This window comes from Aquila chrysaetos, chromosome 9 (assembly GCF_900496995.4).
Source record: "Aquila chrysaetos chrysaetos chromosome 9, bAquChr1.4, whole genome shotgun sequence".
NCBI lineage: Eukaryota > Metazoa > Chordata > Aves > Accipitriformes > Accipitridae > Aquila > Aquila chrysaetos.
This window is the reverse complement of record NC_044012.1, coordinates 9700549-9722031: the sequence shown is the minus strand read 5'-3', so window position 1 is coordinate 9722031 and position 21483 is coordinate 9700549. Positions and strand designations below refer to the sequence as shown.

General features: G+C 42.0%; 1 protein-coding gene across 6 annotated transcripts in view; it reads left to right on the top strand.

The window, feature by feature from the left end:
- The first annotated feature begins 5728 nt into the window (after positions 1–5728).
- Positions 5729–21483, top strand: part of CDH11 (cadherin 11) — an 84603-nt gene continuing 68848 nt past the window's right edge. For 5 of the 6 annotated variants that reach the window (XM_030025815.2, XM_030025809.2, XM_030025814.2 and 2 more), the window contains exon 1: positions 6165–6351. The gene's annotated coding sequence lies outside the window, so the exon portion shown is untranslated. Of the gene's footprint in view, positions 5814–6164; positions 6352–21483 lie in introns of those variants that run through there. The other variant, XM_030025810.2, reaches the window with a different exon arrangement.

The window sequence follows — 21483 nt, the reverse complement described above, 5'->3', positions numbered from 1 at the left end:
GATTTTATAAAACAAGGTAGCTCCCCTCATCAAAGTCTTAATAAAAACAGATCTAGCTTTAAAAGGTCTCTGAAAACTGGAGAAAAATAGACTTCTGTTCTACTGCAGCCTAAACGAAATTGCACTCAATTCTGTTGTCTTTTATGAGTAGGCAGGTGCTTATTCTGTGGCCTAAGTCTGGCCACTTGAGTTTGACTGAAGATGAGGATTTTCATCTTCATCATGAAAACGAGTTAAAATGTGAAGTGCCATCAAAGCCAGACTCCATCAGCAGATGAATGAGAAGAGCTTTTTTTTGTAGTCAACAGGGAAAGGAGATAATTAAGCCGAAAATACAGGTTCCTCCTTGATATACCAGGCACATCAGTCCTGTATTTGAAAGTACCACCCTGGGCACCACTTGGAATAGGTGATTCAAGCTGATGATTATCAGCGTAGCTAGTGCACTTACAAGAAGCATCATGTGCACATCTGAAATTTAAAAAGCACTCCCCCCCGCCAAAACCCTGCATAGCAGTGTTCATAAGATTGTAGTATTTCTGTAGTTCAGTTTGGTTTATACTGTAATTCTCTTACCACTTCAAAATTTCCTTTTCTCTCCAGGTTTCAATGCTTCAAGTATAACCCACTGGTATAGCCAAAGAAAGATTTTTGCATTGCTAACTTTGTGGAGATAGTTTCTGTATCAGTTGCTTTGTGTAGTTTGTTTTTTTTTTAACCTCAGTGGTTTTGCCTTTGTTTTAACCTTTCTCAAGTAAACACATGTTGTTGTATTCTTATATTTCTACAAGGAACACATTTGTTATTGGAAAAAGCAGCTTTAGATACCTGCTGCTTTGAGCTGTCCGTTCTTCACTGTGTAAAAGCCTTGTTTCCTTGCGACAAGATGCACACTTTTGTTAAGTTATACTCTTCTTACACGCTTGTCTTCTTACTGTTCTGGTATTGTGGCTTTAATTAGTTTTCATTTTTTGGAGTCATTAAGAACAATTTTATTCTCTCCTTCAATCCTGCTCACCCTTCACATTTTCACATAGGAATCAAATTTTGCTTTGTTTCATTAGCAAAATGACACTGAAATTGAAGGGCATTTTGGAAGAAAACTTTGTTCAGACTATGTGGAATATCCTTTATTATAAACCTCTTTTCTTTCACTGTCTCTCTTGCTTCTTCCTAAACTCCCAGCTCCTGTGGATAGCAATATGCTGTTCGTGTGCCTTTTAAATCTCTAATACTTTCCAGGTGAGAAGAAAAGTGAAGGAAATTGCAGGTCTATTAAAGGTAGCTGAGAAGGAAGAGAGTCTGTTGGAAGCCATGTGGCAAAAGGGCCTGTAGGGCCTGGAGAAAACAGAGTCAAAAGATGGAAAGAAGTTTCTTCTTTCATACTTACTGCATAGATATGCCCAAGCTATTATGTAAATGGGTCATTGATAAATTCTTTTGAATTGTAAAAGGCTTTTTGGAGTTCAGTTTTCAAAGTTCACAGTTCAAGCGTTTTCATGCACCCTAATACAAATGTCCAGCTTAAACTTATAATATACCTGCTTATGCTTATTTCATGAACTCAGCTGCAGTGTTTTCTAGAACAATGATTCAATTAGGAGAAGTGCATGTATCCCTTCAGATGCTTAGAAAACAAATCAGCCAGCTTATTTTCAAATGATAAATGGGTTAATTTACCAAGCAATGAGCAGAATTTTAACAAACTTCAGATTCTGTAAGCCCACAGTAGATAAAGAAACCTTTTTTTAGGTTTTGCAGATTTGTTATCACAGATGTTCTTAACCTAAATATATGGATATGCAAAGGCAAATACTGTTTAAAATATGTATAAACTTCCTTTATTTATGTCTGACGCTGATTTCATTCTGACACCAGGTTTCACGCAGCTGTAAATGCTAACTCCAGACCTCACTGTACTCCCCTGCTGCTCTGCCATGACTTCCATGGCAGCAAGATAGCTAAGGTCTGCTTTTTTGGTTTGCATCTAACATTTTGGGAAAAGAGGTGGCAACTGTATTTAGAAAGATTTCCCACTAGTTAATCTGATAATGTCCACATTGAATTTACATTGGCTTCAACATGCCATTCATAAAGTTACCATCTAGCCTAAGGCTTCGTAAATGAAGAGTCACCAAGCAGTAGAAATAATCTGCAAAGGCAAAAATTTGCAGTAGCATATCCTCTGTTCCTTGACATTGTGTATGGTAGGAATAGTAAGGTCTGACTTGGGCAAGCTATGAAAATCTCCCATCTAATGTGCTGTGAATGCACGCATAAGCACTGGTTGAAATTCAGTGGAGTGCTTCTGCAAGTGTTCCAGGGTAGCCTTCCTCCCTGCACGCTTCTCTTTTTATGTGACCCACTGTCATTTCTTGTGCTGCAAGGACTCTGTGCAATATTTCTCCTGAAATGATGGCAAGGTAGTTTGGAATTGCCTGAACGTAAACGGTAATGGCTAAAGGGAATATACCAAATGTTGTAATTTATCAGCATCACATACTTGTTTTGGTTTGACCATTTCTTATTTTCTGTATCTAACATAGAAAGTAGGACTCATCTTATCTGACTTGTAGATGGTTGTAGGTAGGTTTCTAGTCTGAGCAAGTTTTTAAGAACGCTTCGGTATATAGAGAGGCATCTTCAGCTAGTGGCCTGTCCCAGTGGGAGGGACTTCTTTTTATTGACATTTGTCCTAGTTTCAGCTGGGATAGAGTTAACTGTCTTCCTAGTAGCTGGTACGGTGCTATGTTTTGAGTTCAGTATGTGAAGAATGTTGATAACACTGATGTTTTCAGTTGCTGCTAGTAGTGTTTAGACTAATGTCAAGGATTTTTCAGCTTCTCATGCCCAGCCAGCGAGAAAGCTGGAGGGGCACAAGAAGTTGGCACAGGACACAGCCAGGGCACCTGACCCAAACTGGCCAACAGGGTATTCCATACCATATGACGTCCCATCTAGTATAGGAACTGGGAAGTGGGGGCGGGGAATCGCCGCTCGGGGGACTAGCTGGGTGCCGGTCGGCGGGTGGTGAGCAATTGCACTGCGCATCATTTGTACATTCCAATCCTTTCATTATTGCTGTTGTCATTTTATTAGTGTTATCATTATCATTATCCGTTTCTTCTTTTCTGTTCTATTAAACTGTTCTTATCTCAACCCGTGGGTTTTGCTTCTTTTTCCCGATTTTCTCCCCCATCCCACTGGGTGGGGGGGGAGTGAGTGAGCGGCTGCGTGGTGCTTAGTTGCTGGCTGGGGTTAAACCACGACACATTAAATGAACTTTTACTATAGATACCTTGTTAGACACTGAATTTTAAAATGGCTTAAGGTAGGTGAAATTAATTCCACAGTGGTTATTAATGTAGTCAGACTTGGGACTTAGCCAGAGGTGCAAACACATAGATTTCAGCAGGAGTTTTGCTTTAATTTTGTTTGCAGATAACGACCGTCTATCTATAGATCTTACAGGAAGATGAACAAATGAGAGAAAAATAATAGCAGAATCTGATTAGTTTACACCGAGATTTCAATGCAGAAGGAAGGGAGGAAACAAGCCACTCACCAGATCAGATGTTACTACACTCATTTGTTAACATGCCTCCTTGAATGGAATTAATGAAACCTTTCATTATAGATCAATATGCTCTTTGACTAGAGAATATTATGGGTACCTATTGTATATGCTTAATTAGATTGAAATTGCTTTCACATTTCCTTTATATTCAAAAAAATCTGATCTCAGCAGTTTAAAAAAGGGAATTACAAAAGTCATCGCCTCCACCCTGCTGCTAAAGCCAGCAAGAGAAGGGAAAAACAGAAAAAAATCCTCAGCCAACTGCCCAGCTCTGGGCTTCAGCTTAGTGGCAATTTTGGCAGAGCTGCACTAAGTAGTACTCACTACAGCGTATCCGTAAAGAAAACAAATGGCAATTCTCTTACTATGATCACAGGAGACTGATGGTGTCCATTAAAGGCAATAGGTTTGGACTGGGACTATATGGAACTATTTTGAGACGTATTTCCCTTCCTCTCGTGTTTGCTGTCCAAAACCAATTTCTTGACAAAACTGTTTCAAATTAATGTGCCTCGCCCTCCCTCCTCAGCTACATCTCCCCCAAAACATTCTCGAGTGATCCTTTCCATGTTTTATTTCTCAATGGCAATTTATTACTCCTTGAATTTTCTATCAAAACCCACTCCTAAAACTACTTTTCTTAGCACCGCAGCCCTATTCCTACGAAAATAAAGCCCTTAGTACTGCAGTACTAATTAATTAGCTGTCTTGTAACCTCATGCTTTCGGCTCACCCCAGGGTGTTTCTGGGTTTGTTCACTGGTTTCCCCTGTCTGTCCCAAGCTCTGAGTTTTCCGCACCAGGGCTGCCCTGCTCATCCCGGCTGGGTCCCAGTGTGGTCCTGGGTGCTGCGTCAGTGCTCCAGGCCGCCTCGCCCTGCGTTCGCCTCGGAGCCCTCCGGCCTGTGCCCTTCCACCTCATGGTACGTGCAGGCCTTTCCCTGGTGCATTTGTGAATCGAACTGTGAACGCTCAACATCTCTCTGAAGGAAATTTTAGCCTGAATTCTCCAAGGCCCCGAGCGTTGCAGCCAGAAGGCTCCTGCTCTTTCCCTGGGGCTGACACCAGGCAGGACTTGCTACTCCACTGTGCTAAGTTCGGTGTCCCTCGGCCTCCTTAGGATGCATTGTTTATCAGCTTTCCTCCTTCCAAATTCTTTGTTTGTACAGTGGCAGCTTTTGTGCCATTTTTTTTCTTTGCCTGGAGTTATTGGCAGAGCTAATTAACCACAGACTATAAAAGCCTTGTTCTTTGGGGCCGAGTGGTGTGGTCGCAGAGCAGCGTGAGTGCTGCCTTGTGGCGTGGGGGGTGAACGGTCGGATGGGTTGCCTGAGGATGGGCAGATTATCTTCACAAAGAGGTACCTAGTTATTTCCAACAGTGAATGCAATCCTTATTCTTGAGGGGCTGCGCATTGCATCCTTCCTTCTTCTGCTCTGCGCTGCTCCGCTCCGCAGCTACACAGATGGCACTGACTGTGCTGACAGCCACCTCAGAGCGCACAGGTCTTGGCCGCTATGAGGAAAGCGGATGGGTGAGAGGGGACCTGCAGGCTCACGTGTGCCCGTGTGGGCACGACAGGAGGGGACTGCGTGCTGCCTCTGGGTTGGGATGGGTACATTGACTCAGGGCACTTCTCCCTGGCCTCATAGAGCTCAGCCCCACCTGGGAATCGCGCCCGGGGTTTTCACTTTAGGTAACGAAAACAGAGAGAGTGAGAGCGAGCGAGCGGCAGCCCCTGAGTCAGGTGTGTTGGAGAAGGAAAGGGTCACCCCCTCCACCTCCAGCGGGAGGGGAGCCTGCCCGGGCAGAGAGGCCTGGCCTCGGCCTCTGGCTGTGAGCTACAACAGACCACGATTTTCCACGTCCAGAAATGCTTGGGGAACTTTTTCTTCTCCCCCCCCCCCCCCCCCCCCCGGACAAATGTCTGCTCATGACAGGAAACATGACTGGATTCAGTATAAAACCCTCCTGCTGTTTGTCCAGCTCAGACGATTTCTCTGTCTGTGCTACGAGGTAGGGGTAGCCCCCCACGCAGGAGACCTCCAGCGGCAGTGGGTCACGGCTGGCCGTGCCCGGGGCTCTGGCGTGGGTTTCAGCCCACCCGCGGCGCCGCCGCCGCCACCGTGGGGTGGTCCTGGGCTGCCTGCAGAGGAGTGGCGACAGGGAAGGGACAGGGCATCGCTCCCCGCAGCCCGCCAGCCCGGCAGGATGGGTGTCCCCGTCCCCCTCGCAGACGTGCGTGTGGGCGCCCGCGTGGCTGAGGGGGTGCAGAACCGACCCGTGGGGTGGGGACCGCGTACCCTAGCCGTCGCCAGGCCTGGCTGGGCAGAGGGAGAGAGTGCCCTGGGCTCCTCGGCCCCCTCGCTTCGCCCTTCCAACCCCAACTTCTCCCCCGCAGGCATGAGAGGGCACTCAGGACGCGGGGCCCTGCGGGAGGGCAGGCGCTGGGGTCTGCTTTCCTCTCGGGGTGGGGGGAAGGGAGAAGAAAAGAGAGAAGAAGCAACAGCCTCCCGCTTTTCCCTTCCTCTAATCTTGCTTCACTCCCCCTTGCTCCCTCTCCCTCCCTCTCCCCTTTCCTCTCCCCTTTCCCCTCCCTCCCTCTTTCTAATTCCTGCCACTAGCTCGGAGCCTCATTCAGCAGCCGCTGCCAGTGGAGTGTAATAGGCTGAAGATGCTGCCGTGCCTGCTCGGGGTCTAGTTGTGAATGGGACTTGCCTCCTCTCCCTCCTCCGGAGGCGGCCGAGGGAAGCAGCCAGCCCCGCTGGACCCGCAGGTAAGCGGCGGCCGCAGCCGCCTGCCCCGGGGAGCCCCGGAAAGCCGCGGCGAGCAGCGGGGCACGCCGGCGCCGGACGTGTGGCGGGCGAGCCGGGCGGCGGGGGGCAGGAGGCGGCTCGGCGAGGGGGGAAAGGGAAGGGGCTGGCGGGGCGGGGGGGGGGGGAGCGGTCGTCTCCTGGAGCTCGGGGCAGGAGGAGCGAGCCGGAGGATGCGTGCGTGTGCACCAGAAACTTGACAGCAGCAGCGGGGCTGGGGCTGGGGGCAGGCAGGAGTGCGGCGGGGAGGGCGCCGGGAGCGGGGTGCTGCCGGCCGGGGCCGGCGCCGGGGCCGGGCAGCGCCGGGCGAGGTGCGCGGCTCTCTGCCGCAGCTCCGCGCGGAGGCGGCCGGCGGGCTCCCCGAAGGGGCGAGATAGGCTCTCCGAAGGGAGAAAGGAAACGCCGTGGCAAACGGTATTTTTTTTTTTTTTTTTTTGGGGGGGGGTTGGGTTTTTTTTTTCCTTCCTTCAGCTCTTGCTCGGTGGGGGGGGGGGGGGGGGGGAGGGCGAGCATTTGTCCGTTTTGAAATGCTCCTCCGGATAAGCAGATATTGAAAGCCCCGAACTGAAAATCTTTTACTTGCACTGTAGCTCCCAGGCACGAAATGGATATGCAGAAATTATGAGTGCATGAAATGAAGGATACTCTATCCAGAATAAAAGAGGGAAAGACTTTGATTTTTTTTTTTTTTTTTTAATTTATTTTGCTTGCTGGCTTTCAGATGCCTTACTGTTCATAGGGTACCAAAATGGTATCTGTCTCTAATACGGCTTAGTCCAAAAAGCGTTAGACTCTTGGGTGATACATGCACTAGCACATCCCCAAGAAAGGTAAAATAGATCAGGCTGCGGGTCCCCATAAATACCATTAACTTTTAGAATAAAAGTGCTTCCTGTGCAGTCCTCCGGGAGCACATATAGCAGTCTGACATCATGATACAAATGCCTTTACCTTCTGTAGAAGTCCCCCTTTATTGTCTACCCTTTTAAATATTCATTTGGTGAGGAGAGAACCAGTATATGCCAGGAGATCTTCTTTGTACCATTGCTACAAAGGACAGTGTGGCTGTGTAACATAGTATTTACCTACCAAGATATCTGTGACAAAGGAACCTCTTTAGCAATTCAGAAATTGGCCCTTCATAAGGAGAATGCTCATTTCTTTTTCACGTTCCAATGACTAGTGACTCCCTGGGAAAGACATTCTTCCTGTTGATTTGTGATGGTGATACAACAAGAATTTCACAGACACTGCACCCCTCTTAAGGAATTAAGTATTTTGAATTATTTAATAATGAAACTGTTGAATGAGAAAAGCAGTAACAGATTCAGGAGCAGGGAAGCACGCACTCAGACGTTAGTGAATGTCCGTCTCTTTTCCCCCTCCCTTGCTCTTATGCTTGCTTCAATGTTTCCAAAGTCTGTGTGATTCCCCAGGTAAATACTTTGTTCTCTCTTTCTACGCTGGCTAAGGTATACCAATAAATAAATTTGCTTTCCGTGTAGAAGTTCTTCAGTAATTAACCTGACATCTGCCTCAGGTCTGTCCACTGAGATTTGGAACACAAATCAATGATTGTACTCAATCCTTTGGATGATTTTGTTTGGAGAGATATGTAGAAGTATATGGAAGTGGAATTGCAGATGTTTGCTTCTGAAGGGCATTTTCATAGCAGAGCGGCACAATTCATGTTGCTGGGAGATGGGCAGTAAGAACAGTAGGGAGGTTGAGAGCAGAAGGTCTGGTTTGAGCTTCATACCTTAACACACAAAACAGTCTTCTAGCATATTTCTCAGTCTACTATGCTCTAGAAAACAGAAGTTTCTGACTGTACTTCTAAAGCAGTTCTCCTTCCTCTTGCAGGAGAAGAACAAAATAAAGTTACAGAACTAAGAACAAGATCTTCAATAAAAGAATTGGAAATTCCTTAGGAAAATTACTTAAAAGACATCTTTCTTTTGCAAGCTCTCGTTCTTAGGCCCTGGAACAGGATATTTACTTTTTTTCCCCTCAGCCTTGCACTAGAGCATCAGAGAATGAGCATGGACAGAGAATGCCATTTATAGACTTCTCTACATCAATTTTAACTTTGCTAAAATTTTAAGTGTTGCCTGTCCAAAAAATCACTAGGAACTAGATTACCTCATTACCACAAATGCTGCTACAATAGTAATGTCAAGAGATGAGATAAGTCATTGCGATTTATCATCAGCAGTTTCAGAAGGAAATATGTATGGAAATGCTTGATTGAGAGACAGGACAGCTAAATTAATTTTTCTTTTGCATAACAATGTGGGGAAACTACAAAGATTAGAATGATTTCTGTTATTTATCTGATAAAGTGCTTTAAAATATGTCAGGTGATTTCAGCTTCAATTAATGTGCTATTCTGACAACATTTGACATACTTAATTTAATTTAGTATAAGAAACATATGTGAAGTTCAGACTTCCAGTAGACTGAGACTAACATTTTTTTGTTTTCTGCAAATGCTGTAACTAAACAAAGCATAACTTGAGCAACAAACGTTTTATTGCTGAGATTTCTAATAGAAGTTATTTCTAGCTCGGACGTCATAGAAATTCAAAGTAATTTTGAACTTAAAACTAGTGTCTGCTCTTTTTGGTGAACCCCCTAAATCAATTTTGAATCCATTTTGTGAGCTGGATGCTTAGCGAAATATCTCCAGTGTGTGAGAAACAGAGGTCTCATCTGGAATCAATTAATTTGAAACAGTTTAGCAACACGCTTCCTAGCCTTTTTTGTGTGTCTGAGTTTTTTCTACTGGCATTTTAAGCTAAAAATCTGTGTGTAATTTCCTATGCTATACCCACTTTATTATATATTTTTTTTTTTAATGGCATCATTGTCCCTGTGTTGGGGCCAACTCAAAGCTTAGGGAAATAAATGGAAAGATGGCCATTGATTTAAACGTAGTTTGGATCAGGCAGTTTGCCCGTATGAATTAAGAGGACTTACTTTACACTTAAGTGTTGTCGGTTTATGTCATATGTATATTGCTTTATCTCCTATCAGTTAAGGACCATTGTAGTCATATGCTTCTAAAGGCCTTTTACAGTATTTTAGGAGCAAATGTATTCCCGTGTTTGGGTTTTGATACCGAAGACTAGGGCACTCTTGGACTGTGAAATTATCGATTCATTTTAGCGCAAGCCTGCGTACGCCGAATTATTAAACCCATTCATTTTCTTTCCCCGTGTAAGGAAGGACTTTAAAGTCATTTAAATATTACCGAAGGGTAGCAAATTTGCACGCGATACTCCCAGAGGAGAGATTTTACTGGAGGAGCCGGGATTTGTGGAAGCCATTCTCCCGGTGCCGAGCCTTGCCATCGCTCCGCCTCGCTCAACAGGTCGGTGGAAGGCGGCCCGGCGCAACGGCCGTGGGGGCACAGCTTTGGCAGCGGCGCTGCCGCGGCCGCCCTCGCCGGGGGCTCGCCGGGGGCTCGCCGGCTCGGCCCCGGGGCTGGCGGCGGGGCGGCCCGGGGCTCGCTGCCTCGGCCCGGAGCCGGCGGTGGGGCGGCCCGGAGCTCGGCGGGGCGGCCCCGGGGCTCGCTGGCTCGGCCCGGGGCTGGCGGCGGGGCGGCCCGGGGCTCGCCGGCCCGGCCCCGGGGCTCGGCGGCGCGGCGCGGCCGGGTGTGTCGGCGGGGCGGCGGCGGGCGCGGCCGGGCGGGCGCTAGAGGGCACTGATGCTCTTCGGTGCCTGGCCGGCGGCGGCCCGGCTGCTTTTCAGGGCGCTGTGAAAAGCCGTTTTGTTACCACCAGCATCGCCGGCCCTCTCGGGGGAGGCGGGATTCGATCGCGCTGCGGTTCGGGCTAACGCTCAGGCAGTTTGTCAGGATTAACATCGTCCTCGTCGGTGGATCGCGTTACCTCTGGCGTCGTATTACCCACCTTGGCGCTCGCTACAAAGTTTTGGAATCCTGTAACTTCGGATTGTCCGAAGGGTGCCGCAGCTGGAGTAGAGGTGTAAAATGAACAGCTCGGGCCTCTCGGGGGCAGTGGTTTTTAAGGGGTCTGCCGCCTCTTTCTTCCTTTTTCAAAGACGGTCTCGGTTCCTGCTATGCCAAGAGAAAGAGCTTAAAGACAGCAAAAATGATACGGCGAAACAAAAAATATTTCTTTCAAAAATATTGTCGTGCTTGAGAGATCTTACAAAGACATCCTTGACAGAAAAAAAGACGTATTAGGCCAAATTGGTCTATTTTTACACGTGCACATCTAGGTCAGTGGAGCTTACAACTGAAGAACTGAGAGAAATAGACCGGTCCAAATCATTTCTGTATATCTCATAGCACCTTGGAATATAAAAGACATTGCTACAACCCATCATTGCAAATGCTGACCAAAAAGGACGTACAGGACAGTATAGAATTTAAATGGTTGCAGGCTTGGAAGGAGTCTCGTTCCCACTTGCCCTGTTCTGATGTTCTCCCCTAGACATCCGCTTTGGGGTATTGCTAAAGGCAGGATGCTGGGCTGCACAGATCATTGATTTGACTCATAGACCAATCAAATTCCTGTGTATAGGAAATATCTACTATAAGTAAGAGTGCAGAACTTTATAATACTGTATTATATCCACTTGGGCAGATAACGTAGCCAGAGAAGCTAACGTGTCTGATAGAAATTGTTGTCTACAACCTTGATGCCAAAAATGGGCAACACGGTGCCATAGCAGTTGTATGGTTTTCTGTCAATCACCTGATTTAGGATATTAATTAAGAACTACCTTAGAGTAACAACTCTTGGTGAGAGTGTTAGTAACTACTGCGCTGGAAAATGAGCACCGCTTTGCTGAGGAGCTCTGTGTTGCGAAGAGCAGTCCGAGACCTGGTAACTGCCCATCCTCTGAGCTCCAGGGCAGGGAACGTCCCTTAAACTGTTAGATGCCCTCAAGGTGGGTGGAAAAGTTAGAGCTGCCAGACATGTTCAGGGCCCTCCAGAGAACATAACGCATGGCTGGGACATTAGCGGTGCCTTGCAAACCAGCAGGAATTCAGAGACAAATATCTGGAGCAGCCAGCCCTGCTGCTGAGCAGTGCCTGTGGGGAAGGTGACATTATGGTTAATTTTGCCTGACAACGGCATAAGGCCTTCTTCCATAGCTGCTTGGGTGGTACGGTGGCTTTCAGGCACCCCAGTCCCACTGAGCTCTGCTGGCTCCATAAGCCGTAATTTAGCTCTTCAATTTTAAAGTGCTGGCTTAAGCAAATTCTAAGGGTTTTTTGTGTTTTTCCTCCAAAGTTTGGCAACGAGTAAGAGCCCTCTCCCTTCTGAATCAGCAAGAGTTCATCAGAATTCTTAATTGTAATGCAATGGCAGGCAGAGTTGGAGTAGTAGAAATCAATGTAAATGGATTAAAAGAAAAGGACCAAGTAACTGAATGTAAAAGAGGAGCCAGGAGTTTCCAGAGTGGTTGGTGAACAATGCAGCAAGAGGTTTCCAAGTATAATTCATTATTATGGTGATGATTTAATAGTTCATCAACAGCTAGACTGTAGCCATGTTAGAGATAAACTAACATAAAATGCAATTGTGGATCATGAAGTATTATAACGTAGACAAAATTGAACAGAACTTTGATACACGAACGTAAGCTGTAGGAAGTACCTATCTAGAAAGTAGTTAACACTAAAGCTTTCATTGAAACGTGTTGGCATGGTCTGACACTGTTCCAATGAACTCCCAATGATGCTGCGGAGACAGAGGCCCACACAGGCGAAGACTGGAGTGATGAGCAGAAGGAATTATATTCAATAACCCTTTAAAAGACAATTCACAGAATTTCTATGTTTGTAAGCTTCACAGCACCAAGCATTTATTTCCCTTATCTTTGTATGATGCAACTAGTGCAGCTTTTCTTGCCCTACTGGAGTGCACCAGTACTGTCCCAGAGCTTGAAAACAGCCTGGCTTAGAATGGCTGTGCACAGGTTTGTTCCTTGCTTCTATCCTCACATTAGCAAGTGGGATAGAGATTAAATTTATGGTGTACCCTCTTGCAGCCACCATCTCTTTTCATGTGAGCTCCTAATCACACAGGGTCTGTATTGTCTTGGTAAGCTAAAATGTTCCTTAACTTGATGTCAATCCCATTGAAGAGCTGCTGCTTCTGCACTGCATTTCAGTGATCATCAGATATTCCACGTGAAAGTGTTACATTTGAGGTTAAACTGGTGCCATAGAAAGTCTGGTTCAACATAATTTTTATCCCAGTGTGGCTGCTGATATATATTTTTAAATAAAATAAAACTTCAGAAACATATTAATTGGTCTCAGTGGTTAAGTTAAATAGTTAAATACATGCATACATATTATTCTGCCAAGGATAAGTCATTAGTTCAGTATAAACCAGAAATGATAGCTCTATTTGAATCAGGAGACTAAACCCTATTTCCATTAATGCTAACTGTTTTATTAATACATGCCTGTGTCGGCATTAAGTCATAAATTTAAATGGTCTGTCCCTTCTTGATTTAAAGTAATTATCTCAAAGATCTTGGCTGCTGAATGAATAACTGCGTTACTCCTTTCATCTTCTATCAACTAATTTTTTTTTTTTTTTTTTTTTTTTTTGTATGTAGACATCGTAAGGCAAACAAAAGAAATAGGATTTGTGCAAAGTTGGCTGGCATTTGAACCAAAAATAAATGTATTTTCATTACCAGAGCAGAATACCTGTAACTGTACCAGCCCCCAGACAGACCTTTTCAGTCATATAACATTATGTACCTGCCTACATCTTCTGTGTACTTTCTGCACATTTACGTATATTTTCGTATATATAGTTAAAATGAATTTTTGTGTGTTACTGAAAAATTTTAATTGAAGCAACAGGTAAAAAATGCAACCTTTAAATCGTTTGAGCAAATTGACTTTCAAAAAGTTTGTCCCTAATTTTTGGAATAATAACTTAATTTTATCTGAGAGAAATCCTGAGGTAAATACAGGACTTTGAATAGCATTTACAAAATAAAAACCTGGTCTCATTAGCACCAGAAAACACACATGAAATTTTAGGACTAAATCTTGTCCTTTTCAGAGCAGTGCTTCCCACAGGCAGCCCTCCCTTTCAGCAGACTTGACCACATATTGATGTAGCTAGGTATTTCTAAGTGTCACTCAGTTCATTTTAGATCACTATTCAAGACAAGGTTTTAGTGCATTTCTTCATTACAGGGTACTTTCGGGCCAGGGCAGAAATGATTGTAAGCTTTTTCTGAGGTATAACCAATATTAAAACAGTTGATTGCTGCCAGGTTAATTCAATATATATAGCGCAATGATCAAAACCTCCAGTTTCATATTGCGTGCAACCATCATTATTTAACCACAGGGATTACCAGACTGATGTAACTGAAGAATCACTCAAACGTTTATCCAATGCACACAGTGAACAGATATTTTTAAAGATAACGTCTCCTTCTCATTCTCTTTCAGCATATTTTTCTTGCAATTGAAATTCCAGTGCAGATCTTCAATATTTCACATTAGTGAAAGTTCATTCAGTGTTTCAAACCCAATTTCTCCAGACTTAAGAGGTTCCAAAATTTTGAAAAGCAGTTGAATAATAATTTTACTTGGGGCTCTGATTCAAATAGAAAACTTTGTCCACCACTGATTGTTGCCTTTTTATTTGTTACCATTCCAGTTATAGCTAGTATAGCTCAGAGAATATGGCTGATTAGTATGAATTTCAATTCTTTTTAGCACGGTGGCAATTTACATAGCATTTCTTTTTCTAAAGCAAGAGGAAAACATAGCGGGTATTGGCAGTTACATACAAACAATTTATCATTTACATACAAAAGGGCTGATTAGGTAGCAATACAAGTGACTAGGTCAGACTTAGGATGGTCATTATAGTTCTTTCGGTCCTTAAAATTGTGAATTTTGCAATATTTATATGAAAAAAATTATGTTCATAAACTATGAACATGTAGTCATGTTGCAAGTACTAAATTTAACACTCCTCTTAGAGATCTCTAGTATGTGGGTTTCTGCGGTGCAGTCTTTGACTATACCCTTGTAGTGAAGCTCGTTTAAGATGAACCCTTCCTCAATGATTCCCAGTCCTGTACTGCGGTTCACAGCCCACTGATCTGTACAAAGTTGATTTGGAGACTTCAGAGCTAATTGGGGTATCTGCGTGATCTGGGTTGAAATAAAACATGTACAACATTTAAGGTTACTGTCTGTACGACCTTGGTAACGTAGAGCCTGTGCTCCTAGGCATAGTTCTTGGTTTCTCAGGTTCCTGCATCATCACCTTGAGTTCATTGATCTTGCTTACGTTTAGATGATATTTCTTATGCCTTAGTTTATTAGCTTCTGCTCCCCCTCTACAGTGCAAAATCTCATATTCAGTGAACTTTTCACCTTCAAAGGTTCCTATTTTTCAATGCAAACTTTGTTCTGCCCTCCCATAACCTCCATTTTATCAGGTATAGCGGACTCTTCTAGCCTTCCTTTTTATTTTCACATTTCTGTTTTACTCAACCGTTGCCACCTATCCTCAAATGTGGAGACGTTCTTCTCTGATTGATTGGGTCAGGCTAATCCAACACTCGCCTTCTCCTTTGGCTATTACTTCTACCCGAATTAAACAAAGGCTTCCTATTCCTAGGCTTCAGTGTAATCATACCTCTCACTACAATCTGGTAGTTAGTAATGTGCAGTTACCTTCTGCACGTATTACTTAGTTTTTTGGAACCATAAACTGAAGTCTTTCTTTGTATTTGGCTAGGTATACGTCAAACTACTGGGAGCAGTTAGAATGAATAAAAACCCATTCTCAATATGTTCAATGACTTCCTACATATTTACTTCATAACAAAGAAAACTCTGCATTTAAATAAGGTGACATCAGTGTGATCTGAGAAATACTCAAGCAATCTAATGAAAAAGGACATGGAAACCAGCCTTACTGCCTCGCTAGACCATTTATATATAATATGCAGATGTCATATATATCTAGGACATGATGAACTCTATTGGAAAAGGTAACACAAAGATTTACTCCAGGCTGCAGTGATATGCTGTGATTCTATACATCACAAATTAGTAAGTGGCTGCTGGCCTGGGTTTTAAAGGGGCAGGCAAAATGCATGATGAAAATCAAAAGTCAAATTACAAAAGTCTAATTTTTTTTGAATGGCCTTGAGTTGACATTGAATGCCACCTTACTGTGACCTTCAGCATGTATTTGTACATTTAGAAGGCTAAGGAAATGTCCACCTTATTTAATATATGCTCAGAATTTTGTTACTGTTGTCAGCAGACTTTTTCAATGACTTCTATAAGCAGACAAGATTAAACTACTTATCTGACGTTTACACTTTACTGGTTAAAATTGTGTCTGGTCAACTTGATCTAAAACAGAGAAACTGTGTTGGAGTCCATGGGGTTATTCAATTGACAGACGTATTATTGAACAATATCCTTGCTATGGAAATTTAAAGTAGTTTTGGTAGTTACATTAACTCATGTTTTTAAACAGAGTTTACATGGGGGTATGCATTTCAGGGCTAAGCCAGTTTTTAGTCCTACTAGTGTTAGGAATGCTGTCAATATGCTATCATATGTAAGAAATTGCACTAATATTTGTTTAATTATCCAACCAAATTGAACAAGAAATGAGTTTGGCTGAAATAATCAAGTCTACAGAGAAAGTGCCAGCTCTGATACTTACTAAGATTTGACAGTTGCTTGTTGTCATGACCTTGGCTTTTTTTATGATGAGCTAGAGGTCACAAAGTATACTAGCTGTAATTACTGCCTTCATAGGATTCTGTGGGCCATCCTCTGCAGCAGACATGAACCAGATTGTCTAATGTATCAGATTACTGATGAACTGGGTGCAAAACTGTGTTTTGTTCTCACAGCTGTTAAATCCTCTTTCTAATTATCACTGTATACAGTCTGTGGAACAACTTAGCCTTTACGATATTTCCCTTCAAAAATGAATGACTAGCAAGCTATTTCTTGAAAGCTGTACATAATATGAGACCTACCAAAAATAGGACTTTTAACTTCTATTTATTTTTTTTTGCAAAAAAATCTACAGAAGGTCATTGATACTTTGTTAAGAAAAGAAAGTAATGTAAATGAAATTAATAATGTGTGCAAAAGACTTTTCCATTGGTATTAAATCATTTTGCCTACTGGAGGAGAGAAGAAGAATGTTTTTGCCTAAAGGTATACCCCATCTGGAAATTAAATCCGTTTTTACTAGAAATGAAATCATTCAAAATAAACTGTAGAAAAGCTTGTGTTTTAACTGTTTCCATGTGCTTAAAAGTAGACTATATTTAACCCATAAATGCCTTGGGCAGTTTATTACTTTGAGTTAATGAATGCTAATTGCTTCTTGAATTTGAGATCAGCAGCTCCTCCTTTCATGCTTTTCAGTAATGTTACAAGGAGTATTTTGAGTCACTCAGATATGACGGTTTCCTGTTTCACAGGTTAGTTATATATGCAGCTCCTGTGACTTAATGGAAAAAACCATAAAATTGTATACACATTAACTTCCTTTCTCATTCTTACCAATTGATTATACGCATTTCCCCCTTGGGCTTTATAAAAGGCCCCAAGTTTTATTTTCCAACAAATTAGAAACATACCAACTTTTTAATAACATATCGAGTGTTTTAAATGTAAAGACATGAATTTCTATCTACATCCTCATGCCCCAAAATAATTTGTCTGTTATCTATAGTAAGCCAGGCATATTCATTATGCTTTCTTATGCTTTCTGTATCCTTATGAATTGAGATGTCAGTCTGAATGACATGAATCCTTTCCACAGCTGTGCCTTGAAGGACAGATGCCTTTCTACCGTGAATGATACCAGAAAAAGTCCTGTTGCAAAAGTGTTTTTCCCACTTCTCAGTAGTCTGGTGAGGTCATTTCCATAATCCATGGAACTGTTGCTAAAATTAGGAGTGTGTGTATACATATATATATGGCTATGTTGTTAAAGCTGTATAGGGAACCGAGTAAGAGATCCCTATATATTAATTATGCTTTCTAATTATGCCCTTTTAGTAACCTCCTCATGTCCCAAAAGAATCCTAGACTGAAGAGGAGCATAATTCCTCATTTATGGAGAGAAATTCTTTCAGTAATCATATTCAAAACTAGAAATCAGACGAGAGGATAGCATCTTTATTGACTTCTAGTTTCTGCTCTGTTTTGCAGGCAGCATGGCTAGGACTTTGACTTGGTAATGGCAAAAATGACTTCATCCAGGTGCTTGCATTTGAGGTGAGGGAAAAATGAAAGGCTTAAATCTATCTATTTGTTTTTCCTATTTTAAGAGTGTTCTTTCACTAGATGAGTATGTGCTCACTCACTTTTCTTTTGGGGGAAAGAGTTGGAAAGCATGGAACGTGATGAAAACTCTTGTATTGCAAAGCCAACCCCCCTTGCTTCTCAGATTTATTTTTTTGGTGTCTTGGTGACATGCCATCTAAGGAGCAGCTTCCAAAGCATAATATTAAGGGAAGTTATCTTGACTGAAAAAACATTTCAGCTTATTTGGGAGGGGGAGTTTCAGCCTTTCAATAAACATCCCATCAAGTGTGTGGTATAAGGATCCTATTGGACCAGTGTCCCCAAATGATGTTGTGGTGCTCACTTTGAAATGCCAGAACACTGCATAAAATTTGCTACTAATAGAAAAAGGGTTAAAAAACATATGGGCTAGTTATCTGTCTGGAGCTTCAAACAGCCACGTTCTACATCAAAAAGGGACTGCAGCAACTCCTTGATCAAAGCTCAGGTAATTTAATTATTTGCCTTCATGAATCCAAGGGGTCTTTGAACAAGCTCAGGATGTCTGGATATTAGAATATGGGAAATTTATTGTTTCACCCCTTCTAATATTCCAACTTCAGAGAGCTTTTTCCTGTAAACAAAGCAGTCTGAAGTCAAAGAATTCAAGCAAAAGCTAGCATGGAGAGATTCAGTTTTCTAGGATCATTATGAGCTGGAAATTAAGCTGATTCCTGTGGGGTGAGATATTTACCACTGTGACTCTTTGTGTTTATTTTATATAACTAAACATCTGTACCAAACCTTGCAAACTGAAATGCTTAGCTCCTACTCCTGTAAGTTCACTTAGTTGACATTGTTTTTCCTGTTTCTCAATCTTACGTGATTTTTCATGTTTTGTTTTGCAAATCTCTCTTTGCCAAGCTCTAAGTGGCTCTTTGACCATGTCATGCTTTGAGAGTCTAATTAGCACAGTGTAATGTAGACTGTGCACCCTAATGCGGAGGAAAGAGTTCATAGCTGATTCCTCCAGCAGCCCCAGCCAAAAGTCAGAAGAAATTTAGGGTTGGGAGAGAGGCCTATGGTCTGAAGGAACAGTGCTCAGTCTCAAGCACTCTCTGTGCTTTTCACCATCGGTGGCAGTCACGTTAGCTCAGGATTAATGGAGCAAAAATTGGTTGGCATTTTTAAAACCCTAAACATAGGAGACATGCATGCTCACACAAGAATGGATTCTCAGCCTGCAAAAATAAACATCACTTTATTTCTAGGAAAGATTAATTCCTTTGTATCTTTCCCTTTTATTTTTATTTTTGCATTTTCTTCTTTTGGTCTGCCAGATTTCCTTTCACAGCTGGGGCCTGACCCCTCTTTTTTCCATGTTCATGGACCATAGTACTCTAAAATTTCTTACGGTAAGTACCAGTCTTAGTGTGTTTTGTTGCATGTTTATCTGCTATGTAATTTCTGCATAAAAGCTCGCTCGTTGCCTGTGTTGTCCTGATTTTGTATGCGTTTTATTCACAACCTGCAACAATCCTGTGTGTCAAACTGCTCTTGAAGCTAGTGAGATGTCTCTGTGCAGAGTGCTTCCTTATATCTTAGCAGGAACAAAAATAAATTAGTGGGAGACAAGTCAGTAGAGATAGGAAACAAATGCAGTCACTATATGTGGTGGCAAATGTTTCCGAGAAGAATATAAAACTTATATAAATATAAAGAAAATAAAATGGGTTGGCTCATCCCACCTTCTCATATTTACCTGGGAAACAATAACTGCCACAGATTTCTAATACTGCAGATCCTTTTGCAAATGAATATTTTTCTTTAAAAATGCCATAGAAATTTTTATAGAACAAAGGGACTGCGAAATGCAAAATTGTGATAAATAATCTGATTAATTATCTTATATAAACCAGTAAATAATTAAGAAAAGATAACAGTGCAGTATTCTGCAATTCATTGTCATGCTGGTGAGGATCTCTACAAAGTATTTTGTTTAAAATGGTGACATGATGCTTGGAGAGACATGCTCCTTGCTTCGTGTATGGAAGGTAGAATATACTTCACATATCAGCTAACTGTAAAACAGCTCTATCAGCTATGTGCACTGCAGTTCCTTACAAGAAGGTTACAGAATGAAATCAACTATATTCAGTTGTAAAGACATTCCAAATTCCTACCATAATTCCCAGGTAACTGTTACTGGAAGGATACATTGTTTGTGTGAAACTTTTGACACCACTGAGTCCTTTTTTCCAGTTTCTTCAATTTGGACGGAAAACTTTCTTTTAAGTTTGAAAGACCTTGCTTTTCATTTCATTTCAATTAACTAAATGTGTTCAAATTATTACCATGTGATAATCTCATTCCATATTTTCCAAGACACCGGCTAGTAGCGAGGTGATTATTTTGCTCAAAGTGAAGTTACTTGGTTGGTATCACACCAAATCTACAGTAGCATTCAAGACAGCAGTACTACAGTCAGCCAGGCAGTATTGCCAAAAAGTTTTACGTATATGTGTGTATATACATGAGAACACACACCCTTCCTGAACGTCTATCATAGTTTTACTGTGAAATCTCTGATGTTAGACGGGACCATATACATGAGTTTATGGAAGCCTTAATTTCTGCTATGTAAGCTACGTGGTGGTGTGAGTGGTTGCATTTGCCAGTGAATGATGTAGTGACAGTGTACATGCCTGTGCCATTACCAGAGGAGGAGGAATTGATTAGCAATAACACACTTCATTAACACTGCACTTTCTCAATCATTGTAATTGTGGCTCTTCCCCTAAAACATCAAGTGGAACAGGTTTCATTTCAACCAAATCAATCTAATGTGTTAAAATTTACATAATTTCCTCTCATTGCGTTTATAGAGCAGCAGGAATTTTAATTTGCATTGTCTGTATAGTCTATAATCAAAGTGTTAAGAGCACAAGGTTTATTCATTATGTATGGCATGTGGTGAGAAATTTACATAATAGGCTGCATCTTGCTGAAATATTTCTTCCTTCCCCATGCCCACCTTTGCAATTTTGGCTATAACTTATTTTCTATAAACCTGTTAATTCAATTACACAAGCCTTTGAGTTCCATAGAACATTTGTTAGGAAGAAGCATCCTTATAAAAATAAATAAGTGGATGAAATGTCATACTGAAAGATGAGAAGTGCTAAGGGAAAGCATTAGAAACTGGACCGTGTTTCCTGATTTCAGAGGAAAGCTGGTATAAAACCACTGCGATGTGTGCTGTTGGGTAAACGTTCACGGATTGAATGGAAAGGTACCTTTTTGTTTGTTTAGTAGCAGTAGAGTGTATTCTAAGAAAATTTTCAAAACTAAGTTAGGGACTAAAAAGCAGTTAATAAATTAAGACTCTGTAAATGTAAACCTCCATCGTTGATTGTTGCCTGCTAAGGCCAACCTTTGCTTTACGAGAATAAAAGTGCTTTACAAGATATTATTGATAGAAGATTAGTATATTTTAGTAAATAGAGAAAAATTAGAGGATTTTGATAACATTTATAGCAGCTAAAAATCTTATCTAAATCAGGAATGTAATGCATCCATTGGTTTAGATACATAGGTCCTCTATGGAGCGTCACAGAGCTACCGTAACATAAGATTTATCATTCAGATTTTTGAATTACTGAGTTTTTATGTGAGATGTATCAGACAGTTGCCCTCTTCCTTTTACTGCCCAAGTAAAGATATTCAGGTTGAAATGTAGGAATATAAATTTATTTTTATTATATCATACCATATTATAATGCAACAGTATAAACAA